Genomic DNA, 27,994 nt, shown 5'->3' with positions numbered 1-27,994 from the left:
ACACACACACACACACACACACACACACACACACACACACACACGCATATATATGACTCACACAGCTTACATATTTACATTTGGTCTCTTGTTTTCTAGATATGTGACCTTGGACGATTAACATCTCTGAACCACAAAGATCCTATCTCAAAAATGGGGTTAGTAATCATTCTGACTATTTAAACGGTGGGAAAAAATTGAAAAAAACACTAAGGGGAGGTTTTTTTTTTTTTTTTTTTTGGATACCAGAGTTTGAAATCAGGGATGCTTGATTTTGAGCCACATTCTGGGTCCTAATTTGCATTTTATTTAGAGACAAGGTGTCATTGAATTGCTTAGCACCTCACTTCTGCTGAAGCTGGCTTTGAACTCATAATCCTCCTGCCTCAGTCTCCTGAGCCACTGGGATTACAGGTGTGTGCCACTGCCCTGGCTATAGGGAGTGTTTAAAATACACAATATTGTTATTATCATCTGTTTTAATGGACATTCAACTACTACTAAAACTAACTTTATACTAACAGAAAGATTCAACCATGTTATAATGGTGACTGTATTAGCAATTCATCTTTCCCTTAACAATTGTAATCTAGAAATATAGGTCAATTTAATTAACATTAAATTTGATGTTAATAAACATTAATTGGTGTACTTTATTTTTTTACTATTACTATACACAAACGCAGTTATACTTTTAACAAGCTTCCCTCTCCTTTTTTCTTCTTCTTTTTTTTAAGTTTAACTTCTTCTCCTGGCAGAGTATTTGTTTCAAAAATCATGCAAACACAAAAGATTATTTTTTAAAGTAATGTTGATATTGATTTAGATTTGTGGTCTGCTTACCAACTTGGTAACAATGTTATTAAACTTGTGACTCAAATTTCTCATATACCAATTTTGATGATATGCATCTACCTTATAGAATCAGTAGGAGTCAATGAAATAATGCATGCAATAAACTTTCACTTTACACATATTATACACATAATAAATGGTAGTTTTTAAACTCATAGTTTTAAATTAACAACTATAGTTCCTAAATTACTATAAAATGCTTGTTTAAATTAGAAAAACAAATATATATATATATACACACACACATACACACACACACACATACTGTTTGGAGTGTTATAAGAGTTTTAGTCTAGCAAGGCAAGTATGGCTCTTGCCTGAAGAGAAAGATATTAAACATTAATAATATGCAACACTCTCAATTGAATCATGTTACGTTCTCCATGTCAACATGTTCTATCTTTAATTAACTGCATAAAGGTTACATTAAATGAATCAGAAGGAAGATTATACAGAGCACACTTCAGACTTTGCAGAGTTTTATCCAACCATAATCTTTGCAATAGTGATATTCTGAAGTGTCAGATGAATTGAAGGAGGTGTAAAAGCATAGACATTTAATGAGTGCTTTATCAGTGCTCTATCAGTTTATATCTAAACTTCAATAAAATAAATCATTTCAGTGTGGTTTACCTCTCAGCACATTGACGTGTGCCATGATGGTTTATTATTTATGTATGTGTGTGTGTGTGGTGGTGGGGGGTGTTTACTATATTATAAAAGAATAATATCATTGGATCAAATTTTAAAAGTAGGATTGCTAATTGTATCAAAAATTTATTCAAATTTATAAAATATTACAATGATACTGTACATTTGATATAAACAGAGACAAATAATCAAGATAAGGATATGATCTTACCCTCTTTATACTTACATATGCTATGGTCTGAATGTTGGATTCCCTGAATCGCTAATATGATAGCATTAGGTCATGAGGACTCTAACCTCGTGAATGGGATGACTATCCTTACCAGAGAGACCCCAGAGAGCTAGCTCTTTCCCCATGTGAGTATGCAGTGGGAAGGCATGTCAATGAGGAAGCAAGTCTTCATCAGGCAAGCCTGGTGCCTTAGCCTGGACTTCTGTATTTCTAGAACTGTGAGAAACAAATTTCTGTTGTTTATAAGTCACACAGTCTAATGCACTCTGTTATGGTAGCCCAAACAAACTAATATGCCCATAATTACTTTTATAATAGTAATGAAATACTTATCTAAATTACAGTTTATTATATTAAAGAAAATAAATCTCATTAACAAATTCAATATACCCAAAATGTGTGAACAGATAATGAGAATCAGATTTATTTACTTGCCTATTTTCTTATTTATGCACAAATTCTTCCAGAAGGAATTACGTTGTTAAAGGTTATCATTTAATTGATATATAAATAAGAAATAAAATTTCACATACACATCACAAAACTTTTGATAGAATGATTTTAAAAAAAAATCTTTATTTTTTAGTGTAGTTGGACATAATACCTTTATTTATTTATTTCTATGTGGTGTTGAGGATCAAATCCAGGGCCTCACATGTGCTAGGTGAGCACTGCTGAGCCATACCCCCAGCTGTTGATGGAATATTAATTGAAAATTTTCTCATGTGTTATACAGTAATACTTGAAATAAAAATTTTAGGACTCATCATTGGACTTAAAGTTATTAAGAAGTAAAACCCAGGCAGTTACAATTCTAAGTGAATTACATTGGAAATGCTGTGGTATCTAGTTGTAAATACCCTGAATACAAAGTAGAAAGCTTTGTTCCCAGAACAATGTGGACCTCATTGGACTAGCAGTATTTTGAAAGTCAGCACCTGTGACATCAGACAATGGTTGCTACTTTTCCAAGGACGTAGATAAAAAGCAGTATTAAAATTATCCAACTCTTATCTACCTCTTAGAACACTTTAATTGGCTACTCCACACCATCCTCCATTAAAGATGATGCACCATTATTGGAGGTTCACTCTAGAATCATCCTGTAAGTAGTGGAGTACCCACTAGGATCCTATCCCTCACTTTTTCTCTTTCCACTCAATTCCTATGTTTTAGGTGTTGTCATTTAAATCCCATGGTTCTAGATATCATTTTACATGGTAGTAAATCTCAAATCAACATCTTTGGTAACTATTTTCCAACTAAGTACAAACCATCATCATCTGTCAGCTGAGACTCTTTAAGTTTCCTCTACAAACTACTCTCCTCAAATCAACTAGACTGACTTTGTCAAAAGGTATAAGTAACTACTGATTTCTTGCTTAAAAGACCTGTCAGTCAATCCTGCTGCAAGAACAATACAATCCATCTCAGATCAAAAACAATTTAAAAAGATATTTCCTATCCATCCACCTGGACACACACACACTCATACATAAGAGTTATTAAGCATGTTTAAATGTTTTCTAAATTGTACATAACTTTTTTTGTGTTAATCGTGGTGGTAGTACTAATGATGATGAAGATTCTGATGAAACAATGCCCTGACAAGACCTTTTGTCCTGGGAATACCAGTAGGTAATTCCAACTAACAATGTGACACATAGTTTCTATCCAGAACTAAGATCATATATTTGCCCTACATTGGGCTCAATTCTCTCAGTGATAATGTGGTTAAAAACTACTGATTTTATTAAACACTGTGTAAAAGATTTATAAATGCTACTACATATGGATTTCTTAGCAATGTATAGAGTGCACCAGATGATTTTAGAAACTTTGCTTAAATAGGCAGAACTGATATTCATTTCCTCTTTTCTACTCTTTTTATTTATTTATTTATTTATTTTTCTTTTTTTAATTAGTTGCTCATGACAATACAATGATCTTGACATATCATACATTTGAATCAAATGTTACAGGATCTGATTCAGGTTACTTACAGAGGTATTCTATCTCTAACTTAGTTAACTTTTCTGTTTTCATGTATTTTAGTTAATTTCACAATTTTGTGGGTTAACTTTTCTGTTTTCATGTATTTTAGTTAATTTCACAATTTTGTGTACTCTTAGACATTCTTAGAAAGTAAACACATATGTGCTTATATAATACATATGTATGTACACACAAACATGCAGATACATGTAGATACTAATAATTTTCTCATTGAAATTTTTGTAAAAACATTTTAAAAGACTTAAAGAGATACAGCATACATATAAAATATTGAGTTTTAGTAGTGTAGGTTTTGTAAGTGCTGAAATTAATAAAGCTGAGCTTAGCTGAGATCAAGTTTGAAGGTTCAAATTCCATTATTCTCAATCTTGTTTTATTTGTCTTCCTGAAGATCTCAATAGCTTTAGTCATAAGCAGATTTTTTCCTCTCATAAAGGTCAGCTTCTACTACTGAAATTCTGATTCAGCACAATAATTAGACTCCTGTTACTAGGCAGATGAAATTTTCAGAAGATCCTTCCCATATACATAGTCCACTTAATATCAACATTTTCTTCATTAGAATATTACCAACTTTTCTCACTTCCACTGAATTGAGCTCAATATGTGTAATATTGCATAATTTGATGGCAATTTTGTTCAAAAATTGTAGTCTTAAAATATTTAAAAGAATAAGTGTGGTTCAATCACTTAAGAAATAAAATATTTCAATTCCATTGAAATATTCTCTAAATAGTAATCATTTTGCTTAATTCAGTATTCTTACAGTTTGGTAAGAACTTACATTATGCTTTATTTCTAAAATATACTTTATATCTATTTTATTAAAATCCACTCAAATGTTTTATTGTCTATATTGTTTTCCAAATTGCTAATTTTTCTTCAATGTCATTTTGAGAATAATACACCTTGACTATCTTACTAATGATCATCCATCTCACACATATTGAATAAATTCTACATATATGTGTGTATATACATATAAATATACACACACTTATGTATGAACCTTTTTACTTTATGAAAATATAAAGGTAAATATAAATTACCTTTAAATATAAAAATTTAAAGGTTGCTGCTAAATTTTCTTTATTATAAGTGATTCTATGAGCATATGGCCTTGTACAGCTGCCTCTTTAGAGAAAAACTGTTGGGTTTTGAAAAAAAATATATATATATATATACACACACATACATATTAAGTTTATCTAGATATCATAAAGTTACTCTTCAAATTGGTTGTATTCATTTAAATTCCCAATAACAGGACACAGAAATATTTTTGCTCCATATCCTTGTCAAAACATGTTATTGTCAGACTTAAACGTTCCCAATCTCTTAGTGTGAAATGGTTTCTTATAGTAGTTTTAACTTGCAATCCTCATATTACTGTTGAGATTAAATATTTTTACACACAAATCACGTTTCCTCTTCCTTCAATTTTCTGTAGCTGTATTTTGTTCATATTATTGGATTACTTTCATTTCTCTCCCTCTCTGCTTCCTTCTCCACTTTCATCATTCTTTCTTCCTTCCTCCCCTCCCTCCCTCCCTCCCCCTCTCTCTTCCTTCCTTCCTTCCTTTGTAAATCAACTACATAACTAAGCATGCCAATTTAGTTGAAATGACATTCGAAGCCAACCTCTCTCAGGGAAGTAAGCAGTGTGTTGATTTACATTCTAGTATAAACTTCTAATCCAACTGCTGATCAACAACAATCAGCTAATTGGCTATTTCAAGAAACATTTTCTATTACATAGTATTAACAGAATTAATTTGGTAACAGCTTTCCCTTACTTTTCTTAAAAGGCTTATTTAGTTTGTACTTATCAATTTCTTGAATGTTTTGACAATTAAAATTAAATCACCATTTTTTTCCTAATAGTTTTTTTTTTTTTGGTGTGTATTTTTGGGGGATAGATTTGAAAGTTCTGATGAAACATTTTCTACTTGTTATATGATATTTTTTTTCTTCAGTTACTATTAGAAGAAATTTTCCAAGTCATACAAATTTTACATTCATCCATATAGGGAAAGTCATTGTATTTTCATATCACTTGAAATCTCTTCTATATCCTTAATATGAATGACAAATTTCATGTCTACAGATTGGGTAGGGGATGCCGGTATAGCTAGTGAAACTTTATGTCAGTGTGCATATGGGAGGATGTTTTTCCTATATTTTTACATTTATTTTTGCCCAGAATCACACATTTCTCTTATTTTTTGCATTGAAATTAATGTATTATTGCCTTGAAGATCTTTCTTCCTTATAACTCATTTTTATCCTTTAGTATTTGTTTTCCTTTTGAAAGACATGCTTGAGATTTTTCTCAGATTTGAATGTTACCTCTCTGCGAATGTTTATATGCTGCTTTTTTCTATAATAATACTTTGACCATGTACAAAATTATAGGTTTTCAATTATTGTTTTTCTCATAGGTTGAAAGGTATTATCTATTCTTTCTTGAAAATGACTTTTCAAAACTCTGGTGTTAGTCCTGGTCATCTTTTATTTCTTTCTGTCACTGTTTAAAATCTCCCTGGCATCTTTTGTGTTTTATAGTTTTAATTCTATGTGTCAAGGGATGAGTTTTTCTCTTTGTCATGTGACATCGTTTGGAAGATTTGTGAATCTCCCCAAATAGAGTTATTTTAATTATTAGTGATCTACTTACACATTTAAACTGTGACTATTCCATATCATTTATCTTACTTTGGTGTTTTTAATGAGAATATTTTCAGGACATATAATGTGTTTTATTGCTAGATACTAAAGTTTCATGAATTAAATTAAAAACTGGAAATTATTTTGTTTATAAAACATGTGTGAAATGGTGATATAACAGAAATATTTAAGGAAATATATTATTTGAAAACTAAAACAAGAGAAATGTTTAAGAGTTTCACCACAGGTAGATGAGAAATCAAACACATATAACTTTTCCAAGAAGATACTATCTTTAGTCATGCATTTAAAAGCTCAGAAAGAAAATCTGGCAAAGGAAACTCATCTTCATTTTGTGAGCAACAAATAGAAACACATTTGCCTCTATCTACTGAAAAGAAGGAAAAATATTAACCACTGAATGTAATATGGACAAAGCCTTATCTTTAATTATTCAAAATTAAATGTTCACCTTTCATGTGAAAGAAAAGAAGGGTATATCTCTACAGATTGTTGAAGAAACTTTATTTGGTGTTTTAATCAGCTATTGGTTGCAATGTAGAGAAGGAAAGGTTTATTTTGACTCAGGGTTTCAGAGGTCTCAATCCATGGTTTTCTGAGTTCATAACTCTGGGTTGAAGGTAAGGTAGAAAATCATGGCAGAAGGGTAAGAAGGGGATATGGCAATCAGGAAGCAGAGAGAGAAGTCTACTCACTAGGGACAAAATATAATTCACAAAGGCAGGCTCCAGTGACCTACCTCCTCCAGCCACACTTTTCCTTCTAGAGTTACCACCCACTTAATCCATATTGGTGGATTAATTCACTGATTAAGCCACATCTCTTATAATCTAATACTTTAGCCTCTGAATGTTCTTGTGTTGTTTCATACATGAGTATTTTGGAGGACACTGCATATCTAAACCATAACATCTGGGAAGCAAACAAGGTAATTGGAATAAGGAAAAAAACAAAAACACTTTCATTGTGCAAATTCTGTAATTAATACTTAATTCTGTAGAGATGACCTTAAGCATTTTGTCTATTGTTAATTACTATAAAAATAAAAACATTTAAACATATTTTAATTATTTTTTTTCCTAACAAAAAGTGCCTGTTTCTTTCTTAACTTGAAAATTACCTTTTTGGTGGTATTTAAGGAACATTATGACATTATAGATTTCCTGTGCTGAGGCATCATGCTGATTCATACAAGTAGAGAGAAAGTATCACACTATGATGTGCCAGCCTCTGAGACTGAGGAGACATATTTTCTTAACAAGCCACACCGAGGAATTTTCTTCAGTGTAAAATCTCTTTTATTTTTTTTTCCAATATGGTTCTTCTAAAATACATATATTTCAAACACCTCACTGAAAAAAATTTTTACTGGGTGTTAAAGGAAATGATCTGGATTAAAATACACATATCTGATCAGTACATTCTGGAAAACTGATGTCATCACATGTGAATAATTTTAAAAATACCTAAAAACTTTAATTTTAAAACTGATACATTTTCAGAAAATTATTAAATATTATGTTGAATTGTTGCAATTGAGTTAATCAGGATTTTGTAAGTATTTTGTATTAAAATTTAATATTATTTGTTTAAGGATAAAAAAATTAAGTGTACCATTTGAATTTGAATAGTAGAATTAAGAAACTAAGAATAATTAAGGAGAAAGGCAAGGGAATGGAACAGTATGAGAAACACAATCTATCTCTCATCACTAATCATTACTGAAAAACTGTCAACAGAAAATGTCTAAATGTCTTCATTATCCAAGAAACATAAATCATGAAGTAGTAGTATAAGCCTGATATTGGGGACATGAGGGAAACACAAAAAGATTTGAGAAATGAACAAGTAAATGTGGTTGCCACTAAGAAAAACTGTGATTGAAGCAGCTACCAGATGGATCCTTCTCATTAAATCTTCTATATGCCTAGGTTTTTCTTTCCTTTATTTGAAAACCATGTTTATGCATCACTATGGAAAATCATCAATAGAGTTTTATCAAGTTGAATATATGTATCATAGGGTCCTACTCAGTATACAAGATAGTTCTGTGAACTGAGGTTTTTTAAAAAGAAAATGCTGTAGGAATTTGTACACCAAACTAATACCTTTGTTAGTTTTCAGTATCAACCTGAAGAAAGATATGTTCATGTTCTCGTCTTGGGTCAGGGGGTTATTATTTCTGTACTAACATACATGCTATATAAAGAGCTATGAATCTTTTCAGGAACATTCTTGATCTGGTTATTTATGTCTATCCTGTCTATTAGAAGCAGGCATGAAATTTTTTTCATTCAATGTAGCAGTCTACATGGAACAACAAAATGAATGTATTCTTTAACTCATAACTTCTATATCCAAATATAATAATCATAACACAAGCACATATGTATTTTGTATTCACACGTTTTTCTATTCATTTTCATATTTAATTACATAGCAGAATATAGAATTCAAGCAGAATATAGAATTTCTCTAAAGTCACACAATTAGCATATTGAACAGACTACCGTTGTCTTATTTATCTATCTATTGTGATTTTCTTCTAGATCTCCAATGACATTTTTAATCTCATGTATTTGAGAAGCCTTAATTGTCACTTCTAGATAATATTGCAAAATGTTTTTTCTCTTTTTGGGGGTGTTATTTAATTAATAAATTAATTACTATGTTAATAAATTAGGCAAGTATGTTGATATTTCCAGTTATTGATTATTATGTAACAAACTATTCCAAAGTTAAGTAGCTTAAAACAACCACCATTTTATTATGACCCATCAAGAATTAGGGGGAGAGTTCAGCTGGGTAATTGTTCGGCTTCTAATGTCATTACTCTATAACACTCAATTAGCTAAGAGTTGTCTGCAGCATCCAATATGACTTCACCCACACAATGTGTATAGCTGTAAGGCTAGACTCAGCTCACACTGTTGACCTACTTGCAGCTTCTTCACTATATGATCTCAGGGTTTCAGAGTTTCTTAAGTAGCTGCTGGCTTCATATAGTTGTTGGCATTATAAGAGGTTTTGGTGAAAGCTAAGAGCCCTTTCTTCTTTGAAAATCCTAGACCAATTCACCCTATTCCACTTGCCAAGCTAATTAATTAATCCAGCTTGTTTAAAGGGGAATTGAATTTTTCCTGCACTCTCAATGAAAGGAGTAGCAAAAGATTTGCCAATATCTTTAATCTATTATGATAATTTGGCAAAATGATGCTTCATATCAGTATTCTCTATTGCTCCTAAATTTTTGAATTTTAATATACAAAACTCAGAGTATGTGCTCCTTCATCATTCCACACCTTTGTTTTCAGATTTTCAAATTATAGCCCTGTCAAAATCATGTGCTTATTAAATTTGAAAATGTATGGCTGTGAATGTGTATTTCACACTTTTATTTTTATTCTGACATACTAAACATTTTCCTACAGAAAGTTTAAGAATTGATCTTGAACAAAATTTATAAATTGGTATAAACAAAATAAAAATCTGTGAAAGATGCTGAGAGATTGAACATTTTCTATTGGAGTGTATGAAAACTTTAGCCCCCAAGCACTCCCCTCTGGTCCATCTGAAAATCCCAAATGGGCCAATAAACAGTAGCTAAGCTGAGACTCCAGGCTTGCTTTCCCTGCATTCCATCCCCTACAAACATCTGTTTCCTCCTCTTTTCTAACATTTTTAATAGTGAACAGCACTGAGCTAGGTACTTGTCTATGCATGTATGATGTAATATTTACAATTCTTATTTACTAATTTAATATCAAATCTAGGCATTAATTTAGTAATCCAATGAAGTAAGTGAGATACAATTTAAACAAAGAAATAATAATAAAGAATCTTATATTTACATTCTTCCCAAATTCTCAGATTTTGTAACAAAGGACTAGAGAATAGAAATATTGAAAAATGGCAGATTATAACCATTTTGTGAAATAGAACATTATTTTGACTCTAACGTAAAATATTATTTATATTAGCTATCAATGGCTGTATGCCATTATTCAAAATTTAATTGCTAAAAATATTACACACATATTATTTCATAGATTTTGTGGATCCAAAATATGGATGTGACTTAGGTGGATCCTTCTTTTACAGGCTGCAATGCAAGAGTTGAGCTGAAGCATCATCTCAGGCTTGAATAAGGGTTGGCTCCCCTTCCAACTCTCTCAGTGACTGTTGATCAGGTTCATGTCTCACAGGCTGAGTAAGGTAATTCGTTCCTTGGTGGCTATTGATGCTGCTAGCCATGTGGACTCCTCATAGGACAGGCCAAAACACAGCAGCTGGCTTCATCAGAATGAGCAAAAGAAGCTCCAAGACATTAGGACACTTTTTTAAAAATGATTATCTATTATTACAGGTAGTACCACACCATTTTTAAAAATTTTGTTTGTTTGATTCTTTGTTTGGTATGCAGGAGCACTTAACCACTGAGCCGCATCCCCAGCCCTTTTTATTTTTTATTTTGAGACAGGGTTTCAATAAGTTGCTTGGAACCTTGATAAATTGCTGAGGATGGCTTTAAACTCATCATCTCCTGCCTTAGCCTCCCAAGTTGCTGGGACTACATCACTTTTGCAGTATTTAATTCCTGAGAAGCAAATCATTAGGTCCACTCCATACTCAAGAGATTACCAAAGAGTACTAATACCCTATGCAGGGATAACTGGAAGTCATTTAAGAAGCTGTCAAGGATAATTATGAGAATATTTAAAACTTTTAATTAATTTACACTTCTCTAAGATAAATATATTGTCAGTTTTTGTAAGTGTAAGCTTATTTCTTGTCAACTGACATATTTGAATTATGATGTGTCTTTATTTCAGTGGATAAGTGTAAGAGTATAAATCTTTGGTTTGAGTTCTTTTATTTATTTATTTTATCTTTGCTTTTTCTTAGCCTCAAAATACCAAAGCTCAATGAATCATCCCATCTTCATTGTGTTCAGCTCATAAATATTACAAAATATTTATACCTAGAAAAATCACAAAGTATTTATACTTAGAAAATGTTTTTTTTATATATTCTTTCAAAATCATGTACAATGGAAGTATAACCCTTGTATACATCTAGCCAAATGCAAAGCACATATTTTAGTTTCATTAAGTGTTATTTAGGGCCGGAGCACAAAATCTATAAACATGGTTCCAGAGTAAGATACACACGGCATATGGTGTCTTAAGTAAGTTGAAGCACATAAAAGGAAAATCTTATAATTGTTACACTTAGTAAAATTAGCACAAGCAAAGTTAAATAAAAAGTTTGAAATTTTTTAGTAGTAATATGAAATAAATATTATTTATCTATAATAAATGATATTTCTATTATTATAATGATACTTCTGTTATTATTATTTCATTGATTCCGTAAAATTTATAAAAAAATAGAATATTATGTAACATTGGAATAGAAATTCTCTTGTTATATAGTTGATGATTATTACCAAAACAGGATTGACATAGGTGACAATGTTAGTTGAATATTAAATGACATTATGTTTTCTACCTTTCTCCTTTAACTTTAAAAAAATTTGATATTCATCTTTAATGACCACGTAGAAGATATTAGGATATATAGATCCTGAAAAAAATTTAATTTGAATGTTTTGGTTGTACTTATGTATAATTAATTCTTTTATTTATATAGAATTCAAGTACTTTATAGAAAGCTAAACATTTTTATAAAAAGCATTTGTATTTTTTTCACTTTTTCTTCTTTGAGATCATTTTATTCATTCTTGGCTTTCAGGGTATTTCCACCTTTTCTGGGCAGTAATCTGTCTTTACTTTCATTATATTATGGGGGAGAAAAGATGCTCTTCAAAGGATAGGATCACCAATAAAACTGTTTATGACAATTTGGAATGGAAAGATTATGTGAAGAAAAATAAAAATGTCAAAGGTCTGCATGTCAATGAATTAACTGGTGGGCACATGGTCATAAGATTTCTAACAATGATGGATGATGTTATACTGAAAAGATAAACATGGAAAATTAGTCTGTTTTTACAATAAGCAGGTCTTTACTTCCTTAGTAATTCTGGTCCTTTATTATCATTTTATAAGGGTGAATGTTAAAATATTTTGTTAATGTACTACTCTTAGAATCTATTTCCAGATTAACAACAACAACAAAAGCCTAATGCAAATGAAAACATTGGATTACTATAAAACCCATTATGTATTTTATCTACAGTTAAATAGACTTATTTGTATAAATACCTGTTTAATTTCATCAACTTATAATTAATAACTTTGAAGTCTGTTTAATTTTTGTAAATATGTAGATAGTATAGGTAATACTATTTTCCTGCCATGCTAATACAGTGTTATAACTCTGATTTCTATGACTTTTGTTGCTCCCACAGTTCCAACTAGTAGGAAATCCCAAACCTCCATCTTCACACAACTTCCCCCCATCCATTAATTTAGTTCCTTCTGTGGGTTGAATGTTTGTGTTTTCCCACATTCATGTAATGAAGTTCTAAATTTGACTATTTGACAAATCTGCTATTTGACAATGTTTGGAGGGGCTTTACTTTTTTTTTAATTTCAAGTACAGGATGTTTTATTATGAACATTTCCAAAATACAAGTTTTAAAAAATTCCATTATTAGTATGTACATGCTTGCTCCAGTAACCAATATTTTTAAAAATATTTAATACTTCTGCTTTGCCAGAGAGTGAAGCATTGTTCACCCTTTCTATGATTCTGTAAACTAAGATGCTTCTTCCTCCTGTCCCCAGGACTGTCAGAGTTGGAGAGGAAAGGCTACAGTTTCATTCACTTCCCACAGCAGTTTACCACAAATGTTTGCAAATTCTTTTAGAGGAAGATAATAAAAGATGGCATATCAGAAGGTCTTACCCCTTTTCAAAGACATCTGCAATATCTCTCACCCCACATGCACTTCCACAATGTGATTTTGTCACCTACTTTCTGCTGCTTTCCCAAGAAATGAAGTCTTTTTAATCTCCTTGAATCCTGGTGATCTACAACTACACAGACCTCTAGAATATGGCAGAAAAGAAGTTGTGTCCATTCTGGGTTCAGCCATCAACTGGCCTAGCAGCTTCTGTATCCTTCCATTTGGATCACTTAGTCTTGACTTGTTCCATCTGAGAAACCAAACAACGTGCTATGAGATTTACAAGCCAAGAGGAGAGACCACATGCAGGCATACTGATTGACCAACAACCACTACTGCCAGCCACAAGAGGCTGCCATCTTGGATGACCAGGACAGTCTAGTCTGCAGATGACTGCAACCCCAGCCACCATCTAACTGCAATGACATGAGCTATCCCCCAGAGTGTCATTTGTTTTTAATCAATACAATTTAAAAAAAATCCTCGTTGGGTGATGTGGCTCAAGCTGTACCATGCTTGCCTGGCATGCGCTGGGTTCCATCCTCAGCACCACACAAAAATAAAGATGTTGTGTTCACCAAAAACTAAACAAATAAATATTAAAAAATTCCTTTTCTCTCTCTCTCTTTAAAAAAAAAATCTGACTTAGTCCTATTATGATGTTTCACAGATGGTAAAATGGATGCGCAAAGAAGAGTGGGAATTTTGAATTGTTCCTTCATGGACACAGTCACCCATGTGGTGGCCAGGTCTGATATTATTATATATACATGACAAATTGGAATAGGGGTATCTAGTTATCTATTACTGTAAAAAATTTTCTCTAATTTCAGTGGATTAAAACAACTATTTATCATCTTTTACCATATTTCTGTGGGTTGAGTGGATTTATTTAACCTTTAATTAAGTTTTAGTGAGGTCAAAAGGTGAGTTCTGATCCAGTGGGATCAGCGTATTTATAATAAGAGCCTCCAAAATTCCCTCTCTTTGTCTGTCTCTCTATCTCCTCTCTCTCCTGTCTCCCTCCTGCCTGCTTCTACTATGTGATGATAGAGGCAAAAAATGGTTATCCAAAGTCAGGAAGAAAACCACCATGAAAAGCTGAGTTGGCTGGCAAAGTGATCTTGGAATTCTCAGTGAGAAAATGAATTTCTGTTGTTTAAGTCCCACAGTCTGTGGTATGCTGTTATGGCAGCCTGAGCTGACTACAGCAGCCACCATTTCACTCAGTCCACAAGGTGCCCTCAACTTTCTAACAGGAGAACCAAGAACTACACCTGGAAATAAATTCCTTTTATATTTCCTTCTTTGTTCCTTGATGAAGGATGGGCTGCTTTTCCAATGCTGTCAGAAGGAACTGTTTTAGTTGTTTTTTTTTTTCATTCTTGAGACCAAAAGACCTGACAAGAACAATTAAAGGAGAAAAGTTTATTTTGGGGGCTCACAGTTTCAGATGTCTCTTACCATGGATGGTGAACTCCATTCCTCAGGACTCCAGGGGATGCACGACATCACAGCAGAAGGATATGATAGAAGAATTCAGGTCAAGACATGGCTACTGAGAAGCACACACAGAGATTCCACTTGCTATGGACAGAATGTATACCCCACAAGCACACCTCCAAGTACCCACCTCCTCCTGCCACACCCAACTTGCCTACAGTCACAACTCAGTTACTCCCTATCAGGGGAGATTACTCACTGATTAGGTTAAGGCTTTCATAACCCAGTCAGTTCACTGCTAAACTTTCCTGCATTGTCTCACATGTGAGCTTTTTGAGACATCTAATAGTGAAACCATAGTAGGACCTGACAGGCAATGTCTCAAAGACTAGAGTGCTGCTGGCCCATACTAAGCCCCTAGGATGACTAGCTCTTGTATCTTAGAATTTCATGTTAAGCCATTTTTTTATACTGTGTATCTGCTGGCTTAGGGTATCAGAGAATGGAGGATTCCTAGAGAAAGGAATGAACGCTTCTCAAAGAACCATTAGGCTCTGGACCCACATTCTGAGTCTCAAGACTTCCTTCATCATTCTTGTTTTCTACCTAATGACACATATGTCACAAAGACCCGTATAAAGCATGCCTTTTGTTATTTTATTAAACTATGAAACTTACAACTCTATTTTAAATTGCATTATCTTAAAAATGCTCATATAGGAGCTGGGGTTGTGACTCAGTGGCAGAGTGCTTGCCTAGCACGCATGAGGAAATGGGTTTGATTCTCAGCATGCCATATAAATAAATAAAATAAAAGTCAATTGACAACTACCATGTTTTTTTTTTTTAAAAAAGTTGAGGTAACTTTTGAAAATATGTGAGTGAATGTATATGTGTTCAACATATATATTAGAATATATAATTATACATTTTAGTACACTTACTAATATAACAGCTGGATTGTTTTGATATAATGGAAAACATGAGTAATTTAATTTTTGATATAATGGAAAATATGAGTAATTTAATGTGTTTACTTCATAGTTAAAATTTTTTATTGCATAGAACAATTTTCAAGGTATAGGTTTATAAAATTACTCAGGGGATATACTTCAGGGAACTATCCATGAGAAAGTAAAATTATCAGGGAGTTGAAGTTTACTAATAAAGTTCACAATGATTATTTATTGAATATGATTGAATTTGACCTACACTTTTCTGGAGATATCACATCACTACCACATTAAATAATGCTTATAGTGTGTCTGAAGAACTAGAATTTCTTATATTATACCTCTGTTCTATCTGGCCCAAAATATAAGTGTCAATCAGAAGATGAAAAGAGAGAAGTTGTGGAAACTCACAGGTCATTTGATATCAGTGAACACAAAACTGCCACTGTAAAGAATTTGAGTAAACTGAGCTAGACCTTCAAAGATTGAGTGAGCTTAGAAATCATATTCATATCTCACTAAATTTTTGTGAGAGTGAATGAGTTTGTACATGAAATATCTGGGGAGCAGCTCTGCCTATATTCTTTGGAGTTTTATAGATCTTTATAAAAATTTCTAATTGTGTAATTTAGGCAAAAATTATTAATATCTCTCTCCATCAATTTAATCAGCTTTAAATTATTTTAAATGACTGCCTCAGAATTACTTTGAAAATTATATAATGTGTGTAAGATCTTCATGCCTTAATAGATTCCCGGAAAATGATAAGAATCATTACTTGAGAGTTGGGAACACTAACTTATTGCTTCTCATATTTATTTCAGCAAGGAAAGGTGCACATTAATGAGAACATCACATGCCGATGTGGTCTGAGCCTTTATTTTGTACATTTGTTCTGTCAGTCACATGGGTTAGACTGCAACTTGAACTTACACCTCCTCTATCCAGTTTATGAGCTTGGGTGAATAAACACTTAAAATATTATACAACCAGAGATATGAAAAATTGTGCTCTATATGTGTAATAAGAATTGTAATTCATTCTGCTGTCATATATAAATACAAAATACTATGTAGATGTAGAAAAGAAAGGAAAAGCATGTTTTATAATTTATTTTTAATTGGTAAATGAAGGAAATATACATATGCAATATAAAAATGAGAGAGGAAAAATCAAAAATAAATTTAAAAATTAGATTAGCTACCTAATTACAAATAAAAAAAAATTCAAGACTAACAGTCAACTTGAATTCTGGTTCCTTTATAGCAAGAATTATCTTTATTCATCTTCATATTTATAATGGTCCTTCACTCAGCACTTTACTCAATAAACAGTAGTTGATTGACTGTCATTTGAACATATGCTGACAGCTTATTTCAATTGTTCATATCTTAAAATAACCCAACACATTAAATATCTCTAAGCAGTGTCTTTTAATGATTGACAAGCTTTATTAATTAATATAGCTTGTAATGGACTTATTAAGATCAAGCATAATTGGGTTCCATTTTGACACATTTGAGTAATACATTTTTTATCCATTGTACTGCTTTTTAAGCCTTGGCAATCTTAATGGCATGTCTGAGTCACCTTTTCTGTGGCTTAATGCAATATCGGATAGAGGACATAATGAATGGAAATGTATTTAAAGGTACAAATATGCTCCTAAATTATCATTCCATTCTGTGACATTTGGTAGTTAAAATCTATTCCAATTAAACTCTTTTGAGATAGTAATTTATGATGAGAAGCAAGAATATTCAAAATACTTAAATGCTCAGAAGCTTTATTCTATTAAAAGCATAGATGTCCAAGAAAGATTTCAGAGCATATCTACAAGAAGCAGAATCTGCCTATGGTAAGGATTATTAGTGACATTAAGTTTACATAAAGTATTTATATTTCTAAAATATTGCTAATGTATATGGTAAACAATATAATTCCTCATTGTGGGGTATATTTAGATGACATTTTCAAACAAATAAACATGGATATGTTTAAGCCATTTAGCTAAGGTTCAAATATTTCTTATCAAAATTTAATTAAAGTTTATTTTTATATATATCAACCTTTTTTTGGTTCAAATATTTTGCATATGGATTAAGTATCACTAGTCAGGATGAGTAGTTTTGTTTAGTGGAAATATGACTAAACAAGATAAAATTGAAATTGTTTTATTTATTTTAGAAAATGGCTTGAAGATGCAGTTCTCAAAACGAATTCCATGAAGTGTTTGAGTTTAGGTGAAATCCTAATATATTGAATCAATATATATTCTCAGCAACACTGTGTGTCTGGCAGGAAATGAAACAGACAAGGTAGTTGCCCTTGTGGAACTGATGTTGAGGGACTTCCATCTCAAAGAAATGAACATACACTTAATAGGTTAGATTATGATAAGTGTAGAGAGCAGGATAAAGCAGTTTAGGAGGTTGGAGTGCAATGACATGAGTGGATAAAATTTTACACAGTGTATTACTGGAAGGTCTCTCGAATAAGTAGTTGTTAGAGCAGATGTAATGCCGTGTGAGTGAGCCATGGACTACTTAGTGGCCGAGTCAAGAAAAGAACAAACATAAGGGCCAGTAGTGTTAATGACCTTGGAACTGTAGGATGGTTGAGGAGTCCAGTGGGCTTGGGGAGGAGAAGAGAAAGTTAGAAGATGAAGCTAAAGATGTTCAGAGCAGTGAGAATGGTGGACATTGCAAAGACTTTGGAATTTATTCTGAGTGGGGAAAGTGGTTTGGGGAGGGTTATGAATAGAGATGAAAATGGCAATGAATAATTGGTAGCAACTATGTATCACTTCAAAATGTTAACCATATTAAAATGCATTATATCAGTATGATGTTATATATACATTATTGGATGTATTAAATTCTTATTTCAAACATGTATCATATTTTGAGAAAATATAATAATTATTTTTCCTAATTTAAAAAATCTTGATGCATATTACTTTTGATGAATATGCTAAGAATACATTAAACATTTTAAACTGTTTTAAGGTGAAGTTTATTTGTAAAACTCTGATCTAGACACATAAGTTTGAAACATGTAATTATGCTACTTAATTGCCCAATCCTGAGTCAATCAACTGAATTTCTTTGTAACTTGCTTTTGTTTTTGTTTTTCTGCTATAAAACAAGTGTATTGGTTTGGATGACTTCCAAGGACACTTATAGCTTTCATGTCCTGTAAAATTTCTATTTTCCCAACTATCAGAGAAACTTCTAAGGAAGTAATATTCTCCAAAATCATATTTTAAATCTTAATAAATTTCAGAATTTGGAGAATCATTGATTTCTTGATGTAAACCACCATAATACTAGAAATATTCAATACTTTGATATTGTATAATTTGCTATTATAAGTAATTTATAAAACTATACTTTGTGTATACTTTGCTATTATATATACTTTGCTATTATACTTTGCTTTATAAGTAATTTATAAAACTAAATATACTTTGCTATTATAAGGTTTGGTGCAAGAAACCTATGAGCAATCTTATGCAAACATTGCAAGCTCCAAAAAGTGTTACTTTTTTTTTCTCTTACACACTAGAAAGCAGATATTTAAACAAAGGAAAATAGCTCTATAAGGCAACATACCAATGTGCATTAAACTCCTTATGACTTGACTTAATTACATGTATTCTTTTGTAATTTGTCCATACATTCTTTTTAATTTTCTTTAATTTTCCCTGATCAGACATTTTAAAAATTTTCTCTAAGACCTGAGGTAGTAGGACTCATTTACAATGTTCCTTTGCTTCTCTGGCAGCTTTATGTAACAACTGATGCTGAGCAATCTTTACTTAAAGTTCCTCATCCCAGGCTCCCAGTTGTCCAATTAAAAACAGAATCACTGCATGACATTTGAATTATTTTTATACACCCAATGAAACTATGTCCAGTTTCCATTTCTGCAACTACCAAGAGAGAATCCCTTGTAAACACATTTTTTTAAATGAAATAAATTCAGGAATACATTCAAATTAGGAGCCAGATATATCTTTAAAATGAGTGTTGTTTGAATAAACTGAGATTAAGAAGCTCAAGGGGCTGGGGTTGTGGCTCAGAGGTGGAGCGCTTGCCTGGCATGCTTGAGGCACTGGGTTTGATCCTCCTAGGTTTGATCCTCAGCACTACATAAAAATAAAAAAATAAAAGGTACTGTGTCAACCTACAACTAAAAAATAAAATTTTTAAAAAAGAAGCACAAATATTCATTTGTGTATGTGCGTGTGTGTGTGTCTGTGTTTGTTGACATTTAAGGATGAGGGGACGTTTCTTTACTATGCACTTATGTTTCTAGTTTTCACAGATACTTTACAAATAGAGAAGCATGAGGTTATGTTTGAGATATGAGGTATCCCCCCAAAGCTATTATGTAAGACAATGCAAAGAAATGTGGAGGTGAAATGATTGGATTATGAGAGCTTTTTTTTTAAAAAAATAATAAATTTATTTTTAGGTGGTGCTGAGGATCAAACCCAGTGTCTCACACATGGTAGGGAGAACTCTACTGCTGAATAACAACTCCAGCCCATAGATTATGAAAGCTTTAACCTGACAACTGATATGGATTAATCTGGCTATCACCATAATCAGATGGAGAGTGGCTGAAGGAAATAGATCACCGGTTCATGCCCTTGGGGTGCTGCAGTCTGACTGGGCACAAATAACTGGTAGGTCACTAGACACTTGTAGGTTCAAACAAGTCTCTTTGAGGTCTGGTGCTAAGTCCTGAGCTTCTTTCCTCTACCATGCCCTTCTGCTTCAACTTTAGGCCCAGAACAATGAACAGAGCCATTTATGGATGAAGTCCTCTCAAACATTGAAGGCTAAATAAATTCTTTCTCCTTTAAAATTTGTTTTGTCAGGTCTTTCTGTCAAAGCAGTAAAAATGATGACTAAAACACCTGACAAAGTGGTGTACATAAATGGGAAGAAAAATATGTGAAAGACCTAGGGTTTAGAATAATCACAATTCTGAGGGGTGAGGGTATTGTGTTCCACTCCTTAGTTTTATAAGTAGAGTTTTTTTTTTCTTTTTCCCTATTTAAGTAAATGTAAATGATTGCTTGTCATGGGTCCCAGAAGCAACATATCAATCTTAATAAGGATTTCTGTTAGTGATAACAGTAGGATGAGATTGGAAAGTGAGAATGCAGTGCTCGTTTATTGTGTGTTCCTAGTGCTAAGTAAATGGCAGAGGACATTTGATATGAGAAAGGAGCTATGATGTTTGTTTGGCAAGTAGAAAGAAACATTAGGGAAACGTGAATGACCAGCTAAAACTTGTAGACCAGCCTTTAAATTTTTATTTTGTGTTTTAACTGCTTATAAATCCAACTGCCTTACTCTCAAATGTTTACTCATAGGTTATGAAATCTCAAGTTTATGACATCTAATTCATATCATATTGTGGATAATGTCATTCCATAATTTCTGGAACAGATAACTTTGAATAGGAAATTGTGGTTATTTCCAAATGGCTTAAGCTAAATTGATCATAATTGACCACAGGTTGTCCATCATTCCTTGTATGAAAACTAATAAAATAGTTATTTGACTTAAAGACTCATTGGTCTTCAGATTTAGCATTTTCACCCATGAAGTGAAAAAGAATCTCTTATACAGCTAGATAAAGCATTCATGTAGTTGTTTTTCAATTTTCTTCTTGAATCACATTCTTAAGACCTATAATATAAAAAAAGTAAAAGGACTGTATTTTAGCTTTCTGTCACTATAAAAAAGTATTGGAGACTATCAACTTATAAAGAAAAAAAGGCTTATTTTTTGGCTCATAGAGGATCCAGTCTATGATCAGTCGGCCCCAAGACTCTGGGCCAATGGCAAGTCAGCTCACCATGGTGGGAGTGCATGGTGGAGCAAAACTACTTAGCTCCTGATGAGCTGGAGAGCAGGAAGGTGATTGGGGTCCTAGTATATCTTTTAAGGGAACACCCCCAATGACCTCCTACTAGGCCCCTCACCTCTTAAAGATTCCATTACCCCTCAAAAGGCACTTTATCACATGGGAATTTGGGAGAATTTGATATCTAAACCATAACAGGCAGTTAGTGTAATACAATGTAAAATAAACACATAATTTTTTAGAATGGTAGTAGTATACAATCTATGTGATCTTTGAGGGAAAATCAAATTCTTAAGACATTGAAAGCATGATTCTAATTTCCTTAGCACTTCTAATAATTTCTTAATCTTTTTCCAGCAGTTGGTGACCATTCCAACTTGACCTATCTTTACAGACTTTGGTGGACAATACCTGGGATTGGTTCATAGTCTGAATGCTGAAAACTACATCTCTCAGACTCCTTTGCAGTTGGTGCTCTGCATATGCTCAGGAATTTTCTACCACACACATTCTCATGGAAAATACAAAGGGAAGATCCTTCCACAAACTGCTTCTTGACTTTGACCAGAGGAGATTTTTAAACTCTGTGGTTAGGAAGAAAACATAAAGGTTATTTGAACGTGACACAGCAGAATGAGAACCATATACAGTATCTTACTCGTTCATCTCAAAGGAGTAACTAGGGCAACAAGAGAATGAGGAACATAAGAAAAATAGGTCTTACTTGCTGTCCATTTGCAACCTGGTGGGTACCAGAGTAGAGGCTTTCAAATAAAGTAAGTCCCACTGTGAGACACACAATAGCTAGTTTCCTGTTCTCAGGTTCAATAGTTAGAAAATGCCAAAGCTGGGATCTGAGCCAACTCTGCTCAGACTAGTGCACTACAATACCTCCACTTCAGGAGACGTCTGTATGATATACAATCACATCTTTGTACTAATATTTTTGTATCTTTTCTGGTTGGGCTAGGATTTGTGTCTTTGTTTAACTGACTCTGGTCTAGGGTTATGTTCAGTGTGTCTTAAACCATTCTTGTCTGGTGCTGTCTAATATGGGGCTGCTCTGTTCTCTATATCAGGGTCTTTATAATTAATTGCAAAAAATCATCAGTCTATTTATTGGTCTACAGTAACTAGAAATCCAGGTTATAAATATGCTGCTGACAGTCTTGTTGAAAGGATGCAGCCCTCCTGAACTTTCTTCCTGTAACCTAAAGGCCTCCAGGTATTTAGCACTCTGGGAGTAATGTAACTGAGGGCTTTCGGGTCCTGAATTTGTGTTTCTGAGCTCTTTGCTTGCTGCCTTCATGGTCAACATTCTCTTGCTTGAGGGGCTGGGAAGATTTTTTTTTTGAAGAAACAGGCACTCCTGAATACTGGGTCAGAGCTGAAAACAAATAGTTGTCATACTTCTTAGGAAGTATCACGGGAAGTATGCACTTAAATCCCTTGTCTGGGTAATAACAGTTCTGGTTTCTATGCTTGAATCATTTTATGTCCAAGAATCATGTCAATATTGGTTTTAAAATATGCATGCCATCCAAATTGGTTGTCTACAATTTTTCCATTGAAAGTGTTTTTCTTAACTAAATATTTCAGCATTTCCCCTCACATAGACAACAAAAAATGAGAAACTGAAGCTTATTATGAAAATAAACATTTAGACATCATCTGAAAAATCAAGATTAAATTCAAACTGATACAGTAAATTATACTTTGCTTTTTTTGACAGATCTCCAAAAATGCATTTTTGACACATTCTGTCCGTATATTCCAATTTACTAATTATAACTCAATTTAAAAATTTTTTAAAGACTGCCTGCTATCTGCTTTGTCCATGAGAGTATTCCCTAACCCTCTAACCCTAACACCCAACCCTAACCCTAACCCTAAATCATAACCTTAACCCCTAACCCTAAACCCTAAAACCTAACCCCAACCCTAACCCTAACCCTAAATCCTAAACCCTAACCCCTAAACTCTAACCCCTGAACCCTAAACCCTAACCCCGACCTCTGACCCGTGACCCTAACCCCTAAACCTAAACCTAACAATAACCCTAACCCTAAAACCCTAACCCTAACCCTAAAATCCTAACCCCAAAACCCTAACCCTAACCCTAAAACCCTAACCCAAAAACCCTAACTCTAACCCAAAAACCCTAACCCTAAAACCCTAACCCAAAAACCCTAACCCTAAAACCCTCACCCTCACCCTCACCCCTAACCCCTACACCCTCAATCTAAACCCTAAAGCTAAACCTAACCCTAACCCCAAACCCTCACCCTCACCCTAAACCCTAACCCCAACCCCATCCCCAACTAACCCTAAGCCTTAGCCCTAGCCACAGCCCCTAACCCCTAGCCCTAGCCCCAACCTCAACCCTAACCCCTAACCTTAACCCTAGCCCCAGCCCCTAACCCATAACCCCTAACCCTAACCCCTAACCCTCTAACACTAACACCCTAACCCTAACCACCCCAACCCTAACCCCAACCCTACCGCTACCCCTAACCCTAACAACCCTAACCCTAACAACCCTAGCCCTAACCTGAACCCCTAACCTCTAACCCCAAACCCTAACCCTAAACCCAAACCCTAACCCATAACCCCTAACCCAACCCCAAAACCCTAAAACCTAATCCCACCCCTCACCCTAAACTTAACCCTAACCAACCCTAACCCTAACCCTAACCGTAAACCCTAAACCTAACCCTAACCACCAAAACCACCCTAACCCAAACCCCTAACCCCCTAACCCCAACCCTAACCCCGAACCCTAACACTAACCCTAAACCCAACCCCTGACCCTAATCCCTAACACTAACCCTAACAATAACCATAACCCTAACCCTAAAACCCTCACCCTCATCCCTCAACCCAAAACCCTAACACCTACACCTTCACCCTAAACCCTAAACCTAACCCTAACCCAAAACCCTCACCCCTCACTCCTCACCCTAAACCCTAAACCCAACCCCAACCCTAAGCCATAGCCCTAGCCCCAGCCCCTAACCCCTAGCCCCAACCCCAACACTAACCCTAGCCCCAACCCCTAAACCTAACCCTAACTCTAACCCTAACCCTCTAACCCTAACACCTTAACCCTAACCTTAACCCTAACCCTAACCCCAACCCTACCCCTACCCCTAAACCCTAACAACCCTAACCCTAAACCCTAACAACCCTAACCCTAACAACCCTAAACCCTAAACCCACCCCTCACCCTAACCCTAACCAATCCTAACCCTAACCCCCTAACCCTAACCCCTAATCCTAACCCCAACCCCTAACCCTAACCCCCAACCCTAACCCTAACCACCATAACCCTAACCTTAACCCTAAACCCTCACCCTCACCCCCACCCTCACCCCCACCCTCACGCCTAACCCTACCCTCTAACCCTAACCAACCCTAAACCCTAACCTCCTAACCCTTAACCCTTAACCCCTAACCCTAACAATTTTCTCCATTAAATTTCCTCCTGATCAATAAAGATAATTAGAAATGCAATATCGCATAGGCTTAAGACAAAAATAAAACCAATACAATTTTATGAAAAGTCTACTTACCTCTACATAACTCTTCACAAAAGGGTCCCAAACTCCAGGAGTTTTAATCAATCCACAAATATTTACAGATGTCTTTCAGCTGTCACTGAGCATACTTTGGGTTGCTGAACTGTATGCATAATCATTTTCATCTGCTCGAAGATAAAAAAATTTTTAAAGTCATTTGGTGAAGGCCCAGAGTTGAATACCCAGCATCACAAAAAAACAAAAAAGAGAGAAAAGTCATTTAGTATTGAGAACTTCTGTTAAGACAATAGTAAACTGAGCTATTGTTAAAAGAATAATACATCATGCTCAAGTGGGATCTACTCTAGGAATGCAAGGTTGGCTTAACAACTGAAAATCTCTTAATGTAAATAAAGATCTACTGATCTAAACCAAATCAGTAGACCAAAGAACAAAAACTACATGATCATCTTGTGACCATGGACAATCTAGGAACTTTCCACAATCTGATTAAACAGTATCTATGAAAAACCCACAGTAAATATGAAATTTAATAGTGATAGATTGGATGCTTTTTTTCCCTAAAATCAAGAACAAGATAAGAATGTCCCCTCTCACTATTTCTATTCATTATACTGGAGGTTTTAGCTAGGGCTTTCAGCAAATTATAGAAAAGACATCTAGACTGAAAAGGAAAACTATATTTTCTGTCTAGAAAATTCTAAAATTCCATTAAAATTTATTAGAATTAATAAATGAATTCATCAATGTTGCCAGGTACAAGATAAATACAAAAAATGAATTTACAATGAAGAAGCAAACAATGAAATTAGGAAAACAATGCCATTTGTAAAAGCATCAAAAACTAAAAATAAAAGGTGTAAGTTTTACGAAAGAGATGAAAAGTTCCATCTGAAAAGTAATATTGTTGAAACAAATTTCAAAAGACCCAAATAAATATAAAGACACCTCAGATACACAGGTTGGAAGACCACTATTGTTAAACTAGTCTACAGAGTCCTATCATTCCTATCAAAACCACAGGGAATCTTTTTGTATAAATGGACAAGCTAACTAACTGCATTGTAGGTTTTTTAAAATTATATATATATTTTAGTTGTAGATGGACACAATACCTTTATTAATTTATTTATTTTTATGTGATGCTAAGGATTGAACCCAGTGCCTCACACATGCTAAGCAAGCACTCTACCCATTTAACAACTCCAACCTGCAACTGGCAGTTCTTTTAAAGTAAAGAATAAATTTGCCAAGGCCTGTAATCTGTTCAGCTCAGTAGGCTAAAGCCAGGTGGATCACAGTTCAGAGCTAACCTCAGCAACTTAGCAGGGCCCTACGCAACTCAGTAAGACCCTGTCTCTAAATAAAATACAAAATAAGGCTGGGGGAAGTGGCTCAGTGGTTAAGTGCCCCTGGGTTCAACACCTGGTACCCCCCCACATACCCAAAAAACATTTAATTATGTCAGAAGCAGCCAAAATAAATAATCCATTACTCAACTATTACTATGTTCCAAGCACATAAAGATATTTCCCCTTAATTTTAAAAAATTCAAGCCTAGAGAAAGAAACAATAAAATGCAAATAACAAATACAATACAAATAGTAGTAGCTAATATTTATTGGATCTTTACTACATACCTGCTCTATTATTTAATTTGGGGCTAGGGATGTAACTCAGTGGTACAGTGCCTGACTAGTGTGCATGAGGCCCTGGGTTCTATCCCTCCCACACAGAATCACACACACTCACACTACATACTAATTGTTTTCTTCCACATTATGTTGAAAAAACTAAGGGAGTGAAATTATGAAACTTGTCCAAGGTCACATACACACACACAAAATGAGGACAAGGAAATTCAGAGAACATAAAACTACTAGGCATGACTAGAACTAGGACAAGAGATAGGTAGGAGGCAATGATATTGCAGGTGGCAAACGAAACTAGAAATACAAATGCAAAAGCGAGTTTGGAATTAATCCTCAAGAGGCTCAGTGTCTCTCTCCCTCATTTCCCACATCGACCCAAGCATTAAAGCTTCTGATCCTACCACCTAGAATTTCTACAATATTTCCTCTTCTCTGGAATTCTACAACACCCTGAAATTGTGTTAATCACTGCATTAGCTTTCTAACTAGTTACCCTGCCTAAAATACTGCTTTTCCACATTACTACCAGAATTAAATCCTTTAAAGTCAATTTCCGGGGTTAAACACCTAAGTTTGAAATAATATGTGACTCTGAATGCGACCCAGCATGTACTTTGAGGAGTTATAACACAAATTCTCTTTTCAAATCCTCAAAAACCAGAATCAGTAACACATGGTTGCCACAGTAACCAAAGCTTCTCCAACTGGCTCACATTTCCCAGAACGCAAGGTTTTAGAGCATAAGGGGAAAAAACTCGGAAGGAAAATCCTCAAAAACCAGAATCAGTAACACATGGTTGCCACAGTAACCAAAGCTTCTCCAGCTGGCTCTCATTTCCCAGAACCCAAGGTTTTAGAGCATAAGGGGAAAAAACTCGGAAGGAAAACACGGGTAAATCCAAGCACACCCTTTTTGTCTTCTAAACAAGTAAGCTCGCAATTATACTCGCGGCACTCACCCACCTACCGCCGGAGCTCCGCAGGAAACCGCCTCCACTCCAGAAGAAAGCTCTCACCAGAAATTGTGAGCGTGGGCTTGCTCTGAGCATGCCCCAAAACCTGCCTTGGGAGCATGCGCAAAACCTAGCCCCGCCCCAACTCCTCCTTTGAAGGTTGGAACGAAGTTGCCCGCCCCTTGAGCCGCTACCGGCTAACGGAAGTGAACCAAGAACTGACTATAGGATGCTGCCTTCCCATTTGTTTGG

General features: G+C 34.2%; 2 long non-coding RNA genes across 4 annotated transcripts; one reads left to right on the top strand and one right to left on the bottom strand.

The window, feature by feature from the left end:
* Positions 1 to 7: 7 nt before the first annotated feature.
* Positions 8 to 14,184, top strand: LOC144373955 (uncharacterized). The gene is made up of 2 exons (XR_013433505.1): positions 8 to 158; positions 13,195 to 14,184. It is a non-coding gene; the product is annotated as an uncharacterized LOC144373955 (long non-coding RNA).
* Positions 10,776 to 27,835, bottom strand: LOC144373954 (uncharacterized). Of its 3 annotated transcripts, XR_013433504.1 has the most exons (5): positions 27,753 to 27,835; positions 25,171 to 25,301; positions 22,010 to 22,182; positions 14,781 to 14,874; positions 10,776 to 13,566 (listed from the first exon to the last, which is right to left on the bottom strand). It is a non-coding gene; the product is annotated as an uncharacterized LOC144373954 (long non-coding RNA). The 3 variants fall into 3 exon arrangements; XR_013433502.1 differs by lacking the exons at positions 10,776 to 13,566; positions 14,781 to 14,874 and adding an exon at positions 21,019 to 21,420; XR_013433503.1 differs by lacking the exons at positions 10,776 to 13,566; positions 14,781 to 14,874 and adding an exon at positions 21,019 to 21,420 and having other exon boundaries at positions 27,749 to 27,805.
* Between the last annotated feature and the right edge of the window lie 159 nt (positions 27,836 to 27,994).

This window comes from Ictidomys tridecemlineatus, unplaced genomic scaffold (genome assembly GCF_052094955.1).
Source record: "Ictidomys tridecemlineatus isolate mIctTri1 unplaced genomic scaffold, mIctTri1.hap1 Scaffold_54, whole genome shotgun sequence".
In the NCBI taxonomy this organism is placed as follows: Eukaryota; Metazoa; Chordata; class Mammalia; order Rodentia; family Sciuridae; genus Ictidomys; species Ictidomys tridecemlineatus.
This window is presented reverse-complemented; position numbering and strand designations above follow the sequence as displayed.